The sequence below is a fragment of the Anolis sagrei genome, chromosome 4, assembly GCF_037176765.1.
Source record: "Anolis sagrei isolate rAnoSag1 chromosome 4, rAnoSag1.mat, whole genome shotgun sequence".
Classification (NCBI taxonomy): domain Eukaryota; kingdom Metazoa; phylum Chordata; class Lepidosauria; order Squamata; family Dactyloidae; genus Anolis; species Anolis sagrei.
In genome coordinates this window covers 53,797,817-53,810,255 of record NC_090024.1, presented here as the reverse complement: position 1 = coordinate 53,810,255, position 12,439 = coordinate 53,797,817, and the positions used below count along the sequence as shown (strand labels likewise).

At 39.0% G+C, this 12,439-nt stretch overlaps 1 protein-coding gene across 1 annotated transcript in view; it reads left to right on the top strand.

Annotated features, from left to right (window-relative positions):
* The window catches only part of MAPRE2 (microtubule associated protein RP/EB family member 2), a 132,467-nt gene that overhangs the window by 35,800 nt on the left and 84,228 nt on the right, over positions 1-12,439 (top strand). The window contains exon 2 of the mRNA XM_060775272.2: positions 3,810-3,871. The gene's annotated coding sequence lies outside the window, so the exon portion shown is untranslated. The remainder of the gene's footprint in view (positions 1-3,809; positions 3,872-12,439) is intronic.

Genomic DNA, 12,439 nt, shown 5'->3' with positions numbered 1-12,439 from the left:
CTGACAGTTTCAATTTATAAGAAAATACATCATGCTATGTTAAAACATCAAGGTGCTGTAAAAACAGGCAAATGAGTAAAGGTCATCTACAGTTCACTTGGTGAGTTTCAAAACAGTAAAAATGATATCTTTACAATGAATGTGAAAATTCTTTAAATGTAAGTTATTTGCAAGCTATACAACATAGACACCTAACACTTATCCATAAAGATGAAAAAATATGCTCAACATTTTGTTTTACCCAATCCAAAATGAGCCTGAAGGGACAATGTTAACACCACACACATCTTAGTGAAATGCTGGTAATTGATCAATAATATGATATAATATAATATAGAGATCATCGTAACTGGCCACATATTTCCCACTGGCAAATTCATTTTGCTGTTAAGAGGGCATTCCACATGACCAGGCTTTCGCATTCTTTTCAGCTGTGGACACACTACTATTTCTGCATGCAAATAAAAAATATTTCTGTTAAGCAGTAGCGTGCTGATATTGATATACTGATACACAACTATCAGTGCACACATATGCTTTTTCTTTAAAAATAAATTAAATTAAACTTAGAAAAGAACCTTACTTACTTTCTTACTTAGGCGACCCCTCGTTGTCCTATAGGATAGTCTTCCAAAATCAGTGTACTGGTGCGTCCGTAGGTGACTATGGAGCCGTATTCTTGATCTGCATCTTCTGCAGTGAGGGCATTGGTTTCCAGGTGGAAGGCAATCTAGGTAGGGGTTGGCTTGATGTGCCTTCCTCTTGGCACGTTTCTCTCTTTCACCCTCCATTTGTGCTCTTCAAATTCTACAGAACTGCTGCTCACAGCTGACCTCCAGCTGGAGCGCTCAAGGGCCAGGGCTTTCCAATTGTCAGTGTCTATTCCACAGTTTTTAAGGTTGGTTTTGAGCCCATCTTTAAATCTCTTTTCCTACCCACCAACATTCCATTTTCCATTCTTGAGCTCAGAGTAGAGCAACTGCTTTGGGAGATGGTGGTTGGGCATCCGGACAATGTGGCCGATCCCGTGGGGTTGATGGCAGAGGACCATCGCTTCATTGCTGGTGGTCTTTGCTTCTTCCAGCATGCTGACATTTGTCCGCTTGTCTTCCTGGTGGGAATGCTTACCTTCTATCAATCTGCTCTGCCCACCATTAACTCCTCTCCCCAACTTCTGGAGGGCTGGCCATACAGCTAAAAGTCCAGATTTGTCTATAAAAAGGGTAAAAGATGAAGTAGGATGATGCATAATTAATGGAAGATGCTGCAGCATTTTGTCAGTTATTAAGATGAGAACAAGATTGCTGCTGCTTAGTCATGGATTTCTAATTTGCAGACATATTCATTAGATTGGCTTCTGCCCCTGCAAGCCACACCGGTTTGGCTGATTGTTTGCCTAATAAATGCAGATAATGCACTGGTGAGTATGTAGAAATCAATAGTGGCATATGAATATCTGCAAAAGATCATTATTATTATCTCGGGGCCCTTCCACACAGTCATATAACCCAGAATATCAAGGCAGAAAATCTCACAATATCTGCTTTGAACTGGGTTATCTGAGTCCACATTGCCATATATTCCAGTTCAAAGCAGAAAATGTGGGATTTTATTCAGCTGTGTGGACGGGGCCTCAGTGTCATTTTGATCTTTGCGATCATTAGCAGATTAGAAATTGTTGTTGTTGTTGATGGTATTGTGCATTTTTACTTTGCTTATTCTAAGGTAGGGATGGACAAAATGAATCTTTTCAGATGTTGGTGTACTGCAACTTTCGTGCAATGAAAAACAGGAGCTGAAATCAAGCAAAATCTAAAGGGCTGGAGTTTGCCTCCAGAATGATGGCTGCTTACAAAAGAGAGTGCACCAAAGTAGGGGAAAATGTTTAATTTCCAGTGCCATTGAGTAACCTGTCTATCTAGAATTGGGACAGTGGAACAGAATGGAGCCTAATTTTATTCTCAGCTGTACATACTTCCACAAGCCATGTTGGTGCCCTCTCTACTTTGGGAGGGTATGAAACTCATGTTAAAAGTAATAGCCTTTTATGGTTTCATAGAAGAAAATGACAAACAATATATGTATGCTGTGAATTGTTGCTGTGCATATGTTTTTCAATAACTGCCATTTCCTTAGGCTATTCATGTGTTTCTTCCTCACTTCTAGGGAACATCTCTGTTTGTGATTACAGTTGTTTAGATACATACAATATCCTCACATAGTATTTAATGTGTTTCTTTGCATTTTGAGGTTTGATAATGAATTGTAGGCTAAACCCACTAGCAATTTTAGAATGTTTCCCCTTTCCCATCCTACTTCAACCCATCCACACATTATCAAAATTACATGCAGCCCTCGAGCCATTTCTGAACATGCCTGGAAAGCTGCAGTCAAAAGTCTCGTCTGAGGTACATGGGGCCCGAGTGTTTCAGCAGCAGGCTTCTTTTGCATACTGACCTATATATGGAGAAAGTCTATCCATACATGTAGTTTAATTCTCACTCCAGTAAACCAAAATGTTGCTTCGGGATGAATAACTGTAGTTGTATATGCCGAACTGTGAGTAGGTCTTGTATATGCAAAACTCTGTGAAAGAATCTGGCAATATTTATATTACAGGTTAATAAGCATCCTTTGTCCAGAATTCCAAAATACTCTAAAATATAAAATTGTCCACATGAGTGGCTCAGATAGGAACATCTTTGTTTTCTTATGGTTCACTGTGCTCAAGCTTTGTTTCATACACAAATTATTTTTTAAAATATTGTATAAAATTACTTTCAGGCCATGTGCATAAAGTGTATATGAAACATAAACAAATTTCATGTTTAAATTTGAGTTCCAACTTCAAGATATCTCACTTTAACAACCATAGGTTAATGCTATGGAATCATGAGTAGTAGTTTGGTGAGGCACTAGAAACTTTGTTGGTAAAGAAGGCTTAAGACCTTGTAAAACTACAGCTCCCATAATTCCATAGCATTGAACCATGGCAGTTAAAGTGGTGTCAAATTGTGTGAATTCTACAGTGTAGATCAGGCATGGGCAAACTTCATCCCTCCTGGTGTTTTGAACTTCAGCTCCCATAATTCCTAACACCCGGTAGACTGTAAGGAATTGTGGGAGTTTAAGTCCAAATCACCTGGAGGGCTAAAGTTTGCCCATGCCTAGTGTAGATGCACATGCTGATTCATCCAAAATGGTCGCTATTCCTGAAGGATGGCACATATATGTATCATGACATCTTTGGAAATATGTAGCAGCATATGCATGAGCAAACACAGAGTGTAAAAAAGAGTTTTCTTGTTGCTATACTTTGTCAGTACAAAGCAGAACAAAAAGTAAATTTTCAAACTTGTGTTCCTTTTTTACTTAAGTTTGAACATAAATGAAATATTGTCTTTGGAAAAAAAATAGTTTTGTCCTTATGATGTAACATTCAGACAGAGATTGTGATATGTCCTGTGGGTATTTACATTTCATTGTTTACACCAGTTATTGTGTAAGAATTGCAGTATGACCAATTCCCATTACTCAGAAGGGCTTGCTCATTAGAGTGAAGAAATTATATGTATTTCTAGGTACCTTCTGCAGATTCCAGGCATTATGTTTTGACTATGATTTCAAATAATAAATTTCAGAGGTACATCCTGTTGGCAGTGTAGTTATCAATGTGAATTGATTGAGTGGGAGTAGCATAATAAAAATTACAATGAAAGGCTTTTTCATTTTACAGCCAATAAATGGATTTGTACCTGTGGGAAAGCAATATATAATTGGGCTAAATGTTGCTTTGTTTTGTTTTCTAGCACCAAATTGCTGCGAGAAATAGTTCATTCTAACAACTGGAGAAGGTGCTTGAATGCACAAAGTAAGTTTTGTTTTTTTGTTTCATTACTAATATAGATATGATCTGCAATTTATTGTTAAATCTATGTACTGTCTTTTGCGTCAGCTCCACTGGCTGCCGATCCAATTCTGAGCACAATTCAAAGTGCTGGTTTTGACCTACAAAACCCTATACGGTTCCGGCCCAGTGTATCTGTCCGAACGGATCTCCCTCTACATCCCACCTCGAAGTTTAAGATCTTCTGGGGAGGCCCTGCTCTCGACCCCGCCAGTGGCACAAGTGAAACTGGCGGGGACGAGGAGCAGGGCCTTCTCAGTGGTGGCCCCCCACCTGTGGAACTCACTCCCCGGGGAGATCAGATCGACAACTTCCCTTCTAGCGTTTAGGAAAAAACTAAAGACCTGGATGTGGGACCAAGCTTTTGGCCATGCTGACAACTGATCAAAGGACCTATCGATAGACAAGGAGAATGGAATGGAATGGATATATGGACTCTGACATGAGATAGTTTTTATGATTTTAATAGGTATTGATGTTTCATTTTAATTGTTGAACTGTTATATTTTGTATTGTTTGTTGTGTGATTTGGGCATCTAATTGTGCCTCCTTTGTAAGCCGCCCTGAGTCCCCCCCGGGGTGAGAAGGGCGGGGTATAAGTAGATGAAATAAATAAAATAAATAAATTTTATCTGACCTAAGTGACTTGCATGAAGTGTACAAAAACAAAAATATAAATTATCCATATTTACAATGTGTATCTAAACAAATGCACTTTCAGTACTGTAGTAAATTTATAACAATACAAAATATATTTATCAAGCAAGTATCACATCTATAACAAAGCCATAGATAGCAAACTGTATGCAATGTGAGACTAGAGAACAATGCCTACAATTAGATAGCACATCCACAAGATGGCAATGTGTAGAAAGCCTTTCAAAAATCCAAGGAGGAGATGTTTTTAGAAAATGCAGGGTTCAAAGAATCATTCCTGTTAAACACAAGGCCTTTTTATGTGGCCTAGATTTCAAATGTATGATAAATCTATTTTTAAATAATGTTAGCATGCAATCTGGTTTCAGAAATATGCATGCGCAGCTTTGTTATCTGCCCTACCAGATGAAAGTAACAATTATGTTATTTCTTTTTTTAAATGTTGCTGCAGACTAGGAGGTACCAGGAGAGTAGTGCTTTAAACATATTTTTAAGATGAACCTTTACATTAATGTCTTAAGGTCTTTTTACACTAGATTTATAGTCTCCCAGGTATTGAACCTGCTACAGGAGACTGTCTGGCAAGCATGAAAAAGGAGGGGTAAGGAAAATCTTCCCTCAGATTTGGATATACACGGTATAGATATAAAACAAATCCCTGCAACAGAACAGAGATAAAAATTAGAATGTACTACTATGTTATGACTGTGTGGGGGGAAATGGTCACTTCTACATTACTCATGTTTATGTTCGAAGAAGGACACTAATTTAATTGTCTCAATTTGAACCTACTTCTAGAAGTGGTCCATGATTGATTTCACACCTTCTCTTTTATACCTTATCCTTGTTTTGAGTTTGAGAGAAAAGAGATCTGTGTGCATTCTGGAAAATCAATGTCTCCCCAACACAGCCATGGAAAGGGAATGAGTTAGTTTAAAAGGAGAAGATGCAGAGAGAATTCAGGAGAAAAGGAAGAAACAGTTTCATCTATAAAATAAGAAAAAAAACCAGACTCACCCCATAAAGAAATGTTCCTCAGACATGATAAATAGTTATTGTTTTTTTAGAAATAATAATTAATAAGAAATAAATCAGGAATATTTATGACAACAAGAGGGTTCAACATGGATGCTGTCCCTGGTTGCTCAGTATGTGCTTCTTCTCTGGTGGGCCACTTGTACACTACTCTTCAACCACTCCTTTCTGTTTTCTTCCAATGTTTGACAAGATTTTCTTCCATTTTTCAAATGCGTTGTCAGAAAATCAAGGAGGAAGGGGAAAAAATACTGGAAAGAAAGGTACTTCACATACACAACCCTTTCACAATCTTAGCACACACTTCTTTATTATGGCAGGCCCCCCAAACTTAACTGTGGACCCCTTTTCAGGCTGCAGGATAGTGTGTAGCAGCAGAGAACTACCAGCTTGATCTGGATGTGTTGGTTCTATGGCAGTGGTTCCCAATCTTTTTTTGACTAGGTACCACTTGAAAACAGACCACTTTGGCCAGGGACCACTCCAACATTAGTACCAAACAGTTACAAATCTTTTTTTCGTCAACTTTAGATTTGGTTTGGTTACTTGAGGTGCTGATTCAGAAAACTGCATTGGATAGACCACATCAGCTCTAGTTTCTGATACAGAACACATACCATCCAATAGTCATAATCTGCTCACCCACAAAAAACTGTATTTATTAATCTAGAGCTGATGTGGTAGTAGTAATCTACTGTGGGTAGTGAGCCTCTCTCCTCCCAACATCCCCGTTGCTTCAACACTACAAGAGGGTTTCTCAAGACCAGTCACTCTCGTTGCTGCATGGTTTTGAGGCAATGTGTAGTAATGGTGAGACCGCAGGCCATATTTTCATTTTTGTGGACCACTGGTAATCCAGGAACCACCATTGTTCTAGAAGCACTGTTTTTGTGAGCCCAAATAAAATCAGAAAAACTAGAGGCAAGGTGGCAGGGCATCTCCAGGCATGAGATATTTAAACTGCTGGCTTACCTCCAGTCTTCTAAGGAGCCCTGTCACAATCTTGAAGCTCTCCCCAGTATTCAGGGTTGAAATGCCTTCGTAACTACTCACCCTGGATTTCTAATACATATTTTTTGCAAATTATATGTTTCTTTTTCTGTCACAATTTTGGCTGCATGTGTTAAGATCCAGTTTCAAGGGGAAATGAGGCCTGTGAACCCCTCATATGCCACTGAGGCCCTCTCAATGGACTTTGAGCTTTTAGGCAAGCCCAGCTCAGGAATACCAATGGTGCACTCAAGTGGACTCCTCAGTTTGCACTATGTGGTTACCCCTTGATAGGTTCCCTCGCATATACGAAGCCCTTACCAGGCTATCAGCTAGAACATGTTTGTGTGTGAACTGCAGTGTGTAGGTATGTCAATGTGAACAAAATGAAAAATGCCAAAAATCATGAGCTTATGTTGTATCCCCATATACTTTGTTATTACAATTAATGTATGTGTCTGTATCTCTTACAAGGAGTTCATTTAACCTCCAGTTTGCTAGTAAAATTGAATTATTGTGTTGCAAATCATATGTGTCTAAAAAGTGTGTCACCAACATGAAATGTTAGGAAAGCTCTGAGCTGGAACAATGCAGTGATGGTTTTAGTATGACGTGGTAAATTCCTTCATCACATACTAGAAGAGGTGTGTGTGTGTGTGTGTGAGAGAGAGAGAGAGAGAGAGAGAGATGCTGGAATGGCTGCTTTTGAAGATGCTTCCTGCTGATAAAGTTTAAGCAATATACATTCTTATTGTTCTCTGTTACAGGTAAGTCTAGCTCATAGTTACTACCATTTGGAAACAAATTTTGACTGCCTTAGAGCAGCAGAAGGGAAAGGTTTTTGGGGGGGATAGAATAAGGAGTTTGTAAAGTGCCCACTTGAAACTGCATATAGAGAGAGATAGGAGGGGGAAGGAAGCAGTTGAAGTAGGCTTCTTACAAACAGTCTCTCTCTCTCTCTCTCTCTCTATATATATATATATACACACACACACACACACACACACACATACACATGCACGCACACATATAGGCAGATTTAAGTGGGCTTTTTACAAGTTCCTTATTCTCCCCCCCTCCCCCCCCAACTTAACTTTCCTTTCATGTGCTGCTCTAGGGCAGTCAAAATTTGTTTCCAAATTATAGCAAATATAAGCTAGACTTACCTATAACAGAGAACAGGTATATTGCTTAAACTTTATCTTCTGTATATATAAGCTTTATCTGAAGTATATGTAACCGTAATTTGAGATAGATGGATGGATAGATAGATAGATCTGCCTATCTAAGAGGCCTCATGGTCCCTGGAGTGCCCCCCCCCCTTAGATCAACAGATACTTTCCCAGATAACTCCCAGGGGATTTCTGTTAAATGTTTCTCCCTGCAATTATTCCCTCAGATATTGCAGTATAATTCATGGCCTAGTAAGCCACAATGTAATTCTTCAGTGTGGGGCTTCATTGTGCAATTATAGCAGTGGTGAGTTTTGTTCAAAAAGCATTAATCAAAAAAGCAATTGTAGTTGTCTGTAATGCATGTTTTCATATTTCTAGCAGAGGAAGTTACGCTAACAGCAACTTTTTTCCTACATAAGCTGAAATATGTTGCTAGTTTAACACAGAGTATGGTAAACATATTGCATCTTCAGTCTTCTGGACTACTGTTGTAAATGTTGAAGTGTATTAACAAATTAAACATAGCTGTTATGAAACTATTTTTTAAACTGAAACCAACTAGAGAGGAAATTGCTGAGCTTTCAAGGCAACAAGCTTAGAACTCTTTGCCCTAATTTATATGTAACCTTAGTTTGATACAATATGTATCAATTAGTATCATTAGAATGCAAGTAACCTTAGTTTGATACTTCACTGTGCATGCAAATAGCAGATCCCTAGCTCTTTGTGCTGTTTGAATAATCCTACTATGTACAGTGACAACTTTTCTCATGTGTATGAGTGGAGAAATCCAAAATAATAACAGTAAAAGTTGTATTGTTTTTCCACAGAATTATCATTTTTAGTATTTTTTGCTTTTTATATTGAAAGCCTCAACACTTCTTACATTACAAAAAAAGAGATGGTTAATTACATATATCCCATATCTAGTATGTTATTTTTTTTCTTTGAGCTAAGTAAAAAAATAAACATGGTTTTCTCATAATTGAAAACAAGGAATTTTTTGTTTCAATTAAGGACACTATTATTTAGCGTGCAAGTCAGAGTTTTGCACGCTTATGGCTCTGTTCTGTATAGACAGAATTATATGAATGTCCAAGAGCAAGTGCAGTTTTATATGTGCTTTTCCCTGTGCACCTCCTAACTGCTATATTCCATCATAAAGGAAACAACACAGAACATTCTGAATTGTAAAATTCGGCATCAAAGCATGGTCATGGATCAAATTGCATTTTTAAAGAGCTGCGAACAGCCCATTTCCCCAACTATTTTAAATGCAGTGGGACAGACTTTGAATGTATCTACATTTAATTCAGTTGCCACTGAAAGTTAACATGAATAAAATCAGTAAAAATAAAATAATTTGGAAACAATCATCTGAAGGCTATAAGACCGATTTATATGGAATGGGAACAGATACACAATGGGTCCTTGGTTTCTGGGGTTTGGCTTCAGGACCCTCCATAGGCACAAAATTCCATAGATGCCCATGTCCCACTATATAAAATGGTGTCCAGTTTATAAAATGACAAATAAAAGTTTTCAATTGATGATGGAATCTGTGGGTGTAGAATTGATGGATATAAGGTCAGAGGAAGATAAGAGTAAACTTCTTCTTAAGAAATATCTCCTGACGAAATTCAAGAAGGCTGAGAAGATACAAAAGAAGGCTGAGAGGGGACATTTTAGCAATGTTTACTTATTTAGGTGATCCCTCGTTGTCCGAATAGGATTGTCTTCCAAGATCGATGTCCTGGAGGTGGGTACGTAGCTGACTATGGAGCCCTATTCTTGATTTGCATGTTCTCCTGCAGGGCATTGGTTTCCAGGTGGAAGTTGTTCCCAGTCAGGGTTGGCTTGATGCACCTTCCTCTTGGCATATTTCTCTCTTTCGCCCTCCATTCGTGCCTCTTCAAATTCTGCAGCACTGCTAGTCACAGCTGATCTCCAGTTGGAGTGCTCAAGGGCCAGGGCTTCCCAGTTCTCAGTGTCTATGCCAGAGTTTTTAAGGTTGGCTTTGAGCCTATCTTTAAATCTCTTTTCCTGCCCACCAATATTCCGTTTTCTATTTTTGAGTTCGGAGTAGAGCAACTTCTTTAGAGATGGTGGTCAGGCATCCGAACAACATGGCCAGTCCAGCAGAGTTGATGGCGGAGGACCATCGCTTCAGTGCTGGTGATCTTTGCTTCTTCCAGCACACTGACATTTGTCCGCTTGTCTTCCCAAGTGATTTGCAGGATTTTTCGGAGGCAGCGCTGGTGGAATCGTTCTAGGAGTTGCATATGACATCTGTAGATACTCCACGTCTCACAGGCATATAGCAGGGTTGGGGGGGGACAATAGCTTTATAAACAATCACCTTGGTATCCCTACGGATGTTCCGGTCCTCAAACACTCTGTGCTTCATTCAGAAAGAATGCTGCGCTTGCAGAGCTCAGGCGGTGTTGTATTTCAGTGTCAACGTTGACTTTTGTGGCGAGGTGTCTGCCAAGGTAGCGGAAATGATCATTTTCTAATGTTACACCATTAACCTGTATTTCTGGCATTGGAGAGGGATTGGCTGGTGACTGCTGTAAGAGCACTTTGGTTTTCTCAATGTTCAATGACAGGCCAAGCTTCTCGTATGCTTCTGTGAAGCTGTTTAGAGTGGCTTCTTCATGTTTAACTATTTGAAAGGCTGTCACATTGAGGAGAGGGCAAGCTTGTTTGTTGCTGCTCTGGAGTCTAGGACACAGCAGGAAGAGAGATTCCATCGAATCCAGTGGTTCTCAACCTGTGGGTCCCCAGATGTTTTGGCCTTCAACTGCCAGAAACTCTATAGCTAGTAAACTGGCTGGGATTTCTGGCAGTTGTAGATCAAAATACCTAGGGACCCACAGGTTGAGAACCATTAGGGAGGACTTCCTGACGGTTTGAGCCCTTTGACAGTGAAATATGCTGCTGTCTCACTGTGTGGTGGAATTTCCTCCTCTGGAGGTTTTTAAGCAAAGGCTGGATAGCCGTATGTGAGCAATGCTTTGATCCTGAGTTCCTGCATGGCAAGGGCTGGACTGGATAGATTCTATTATTCTAAATGCTGCTAGAAAAAAAACCCTGTGATTAGTTCATCTAAGAGTCACCATATGTTGGAAATAACTTGAAGGCACACAACAACAACAACAACAACAACAACAACAACAACATACACTCAACTCCACCCACTCTTTGCTTCAGCCCTGGTCCCAGTTACCTCAATGACTTTATCTTCCTCCCCTGACCTACTTTGGGGGTCTTTTCTCAATGGTATTATCATAAGTGTCAAGATGATTGAACACAAAGGGGCAAAAGACTTTCCAAGTGGTGATATTCATGCAAATACCCATGCATATTTCTCTTTTTCTGAATTTCAGACCATTTTACTGCTCTAGACAGGAGGAAAGAAAACAACCCCTTTAATACTTTACATAATTGGTTTTTTTTAATGTGGGAATTTAACTTTTTTTTTCTTTGATGTACTACAGGATTTTCTAATTTCTTATTTTTCAAAGCTGTTCTAGGTATCAGTTGGTAGAAATTCAGCACATCTGTATTTTTGAAAGAGTGATTTATGAAATTCCTAGTCTGATCTTTACCCCTCATATCCAAAAAAGTAATGTACATTACAATGATTAAGCTGTTAGCTTTAATTACAAAGACTACAAAACTATGGTAATTTGGATGGTAATTTGGGTGGAAAGTGGAGAGGGATTTGGATATTTTCCCTTAATGGAAAAAATATTAAGTTTAATGGAATGTTTGTTTATGGCTCTGGACTGCTTGCTTCCTTTGGTAATGAGATAGACTGGGTGCCCTTTTAAGGCCCTGTTTTAAAATGATCTGAACTTCTTTACTATTTTTCCCACTGTTCTATAATCAGAAATTATCCCCTGGGAGATCTACTAGCCATATGAATAGTCCAAAATTCCATGTTTAAAAGAAATAGCACAGTTCTAATCAGCCAAGACATGTAGAATATAAAATAACAACTGACAGCTGCAATTAATTGTGAATTAACCAAATCATGCTATTTTTATTAAATCATTAATTTACTCAATTTTGCAATTTTAAAGATTCCCTTTCTCACACCGGAAGCGACTTGCAGTTTCTCAAGTCACTCCTGATACAAAAAAATATCAGCCCTAAAAGGCCTTCAGGAACAAGAAGCTCTTCAAGGAGAATGGCAATGTATCTTCGTTGGGAAGGTAGTCCCAGAATACATCTACATTGTAGATTGCATGCAATTTGATACCACTTTAACTGCTATGACTTAATACGCTGAAATTGTGGAGATTGTAGTTTGGTGAGTCACCAGCACTCTTTTGCACAGACAGCTTCATAAAACTACAGATCCTAAGACTATCTCATTGATCCATGATCAATGAGATAATCCTACAGGTTAGTCACACCCCCCCCCCCTGAGCCTTTTCCATGTTCCCACCACATGTACCTGTGAAAATGGTGAGACTGTGAGAAGGGCTACTGCATGAGATCTCACAACATGGGCAGATTCCTAAGCGAGAATACAGTCCAGCAAATAACCTGGATTCAAGCCTTAGATCAGTGGTTTTCAACCTATGGAACCCCAGGCCTGCATCTTCCAGAAATCCCAGCCAGTTTACTAGCTGTTAGGATTTCAGGAAGTTGAAGGCCAAAACAT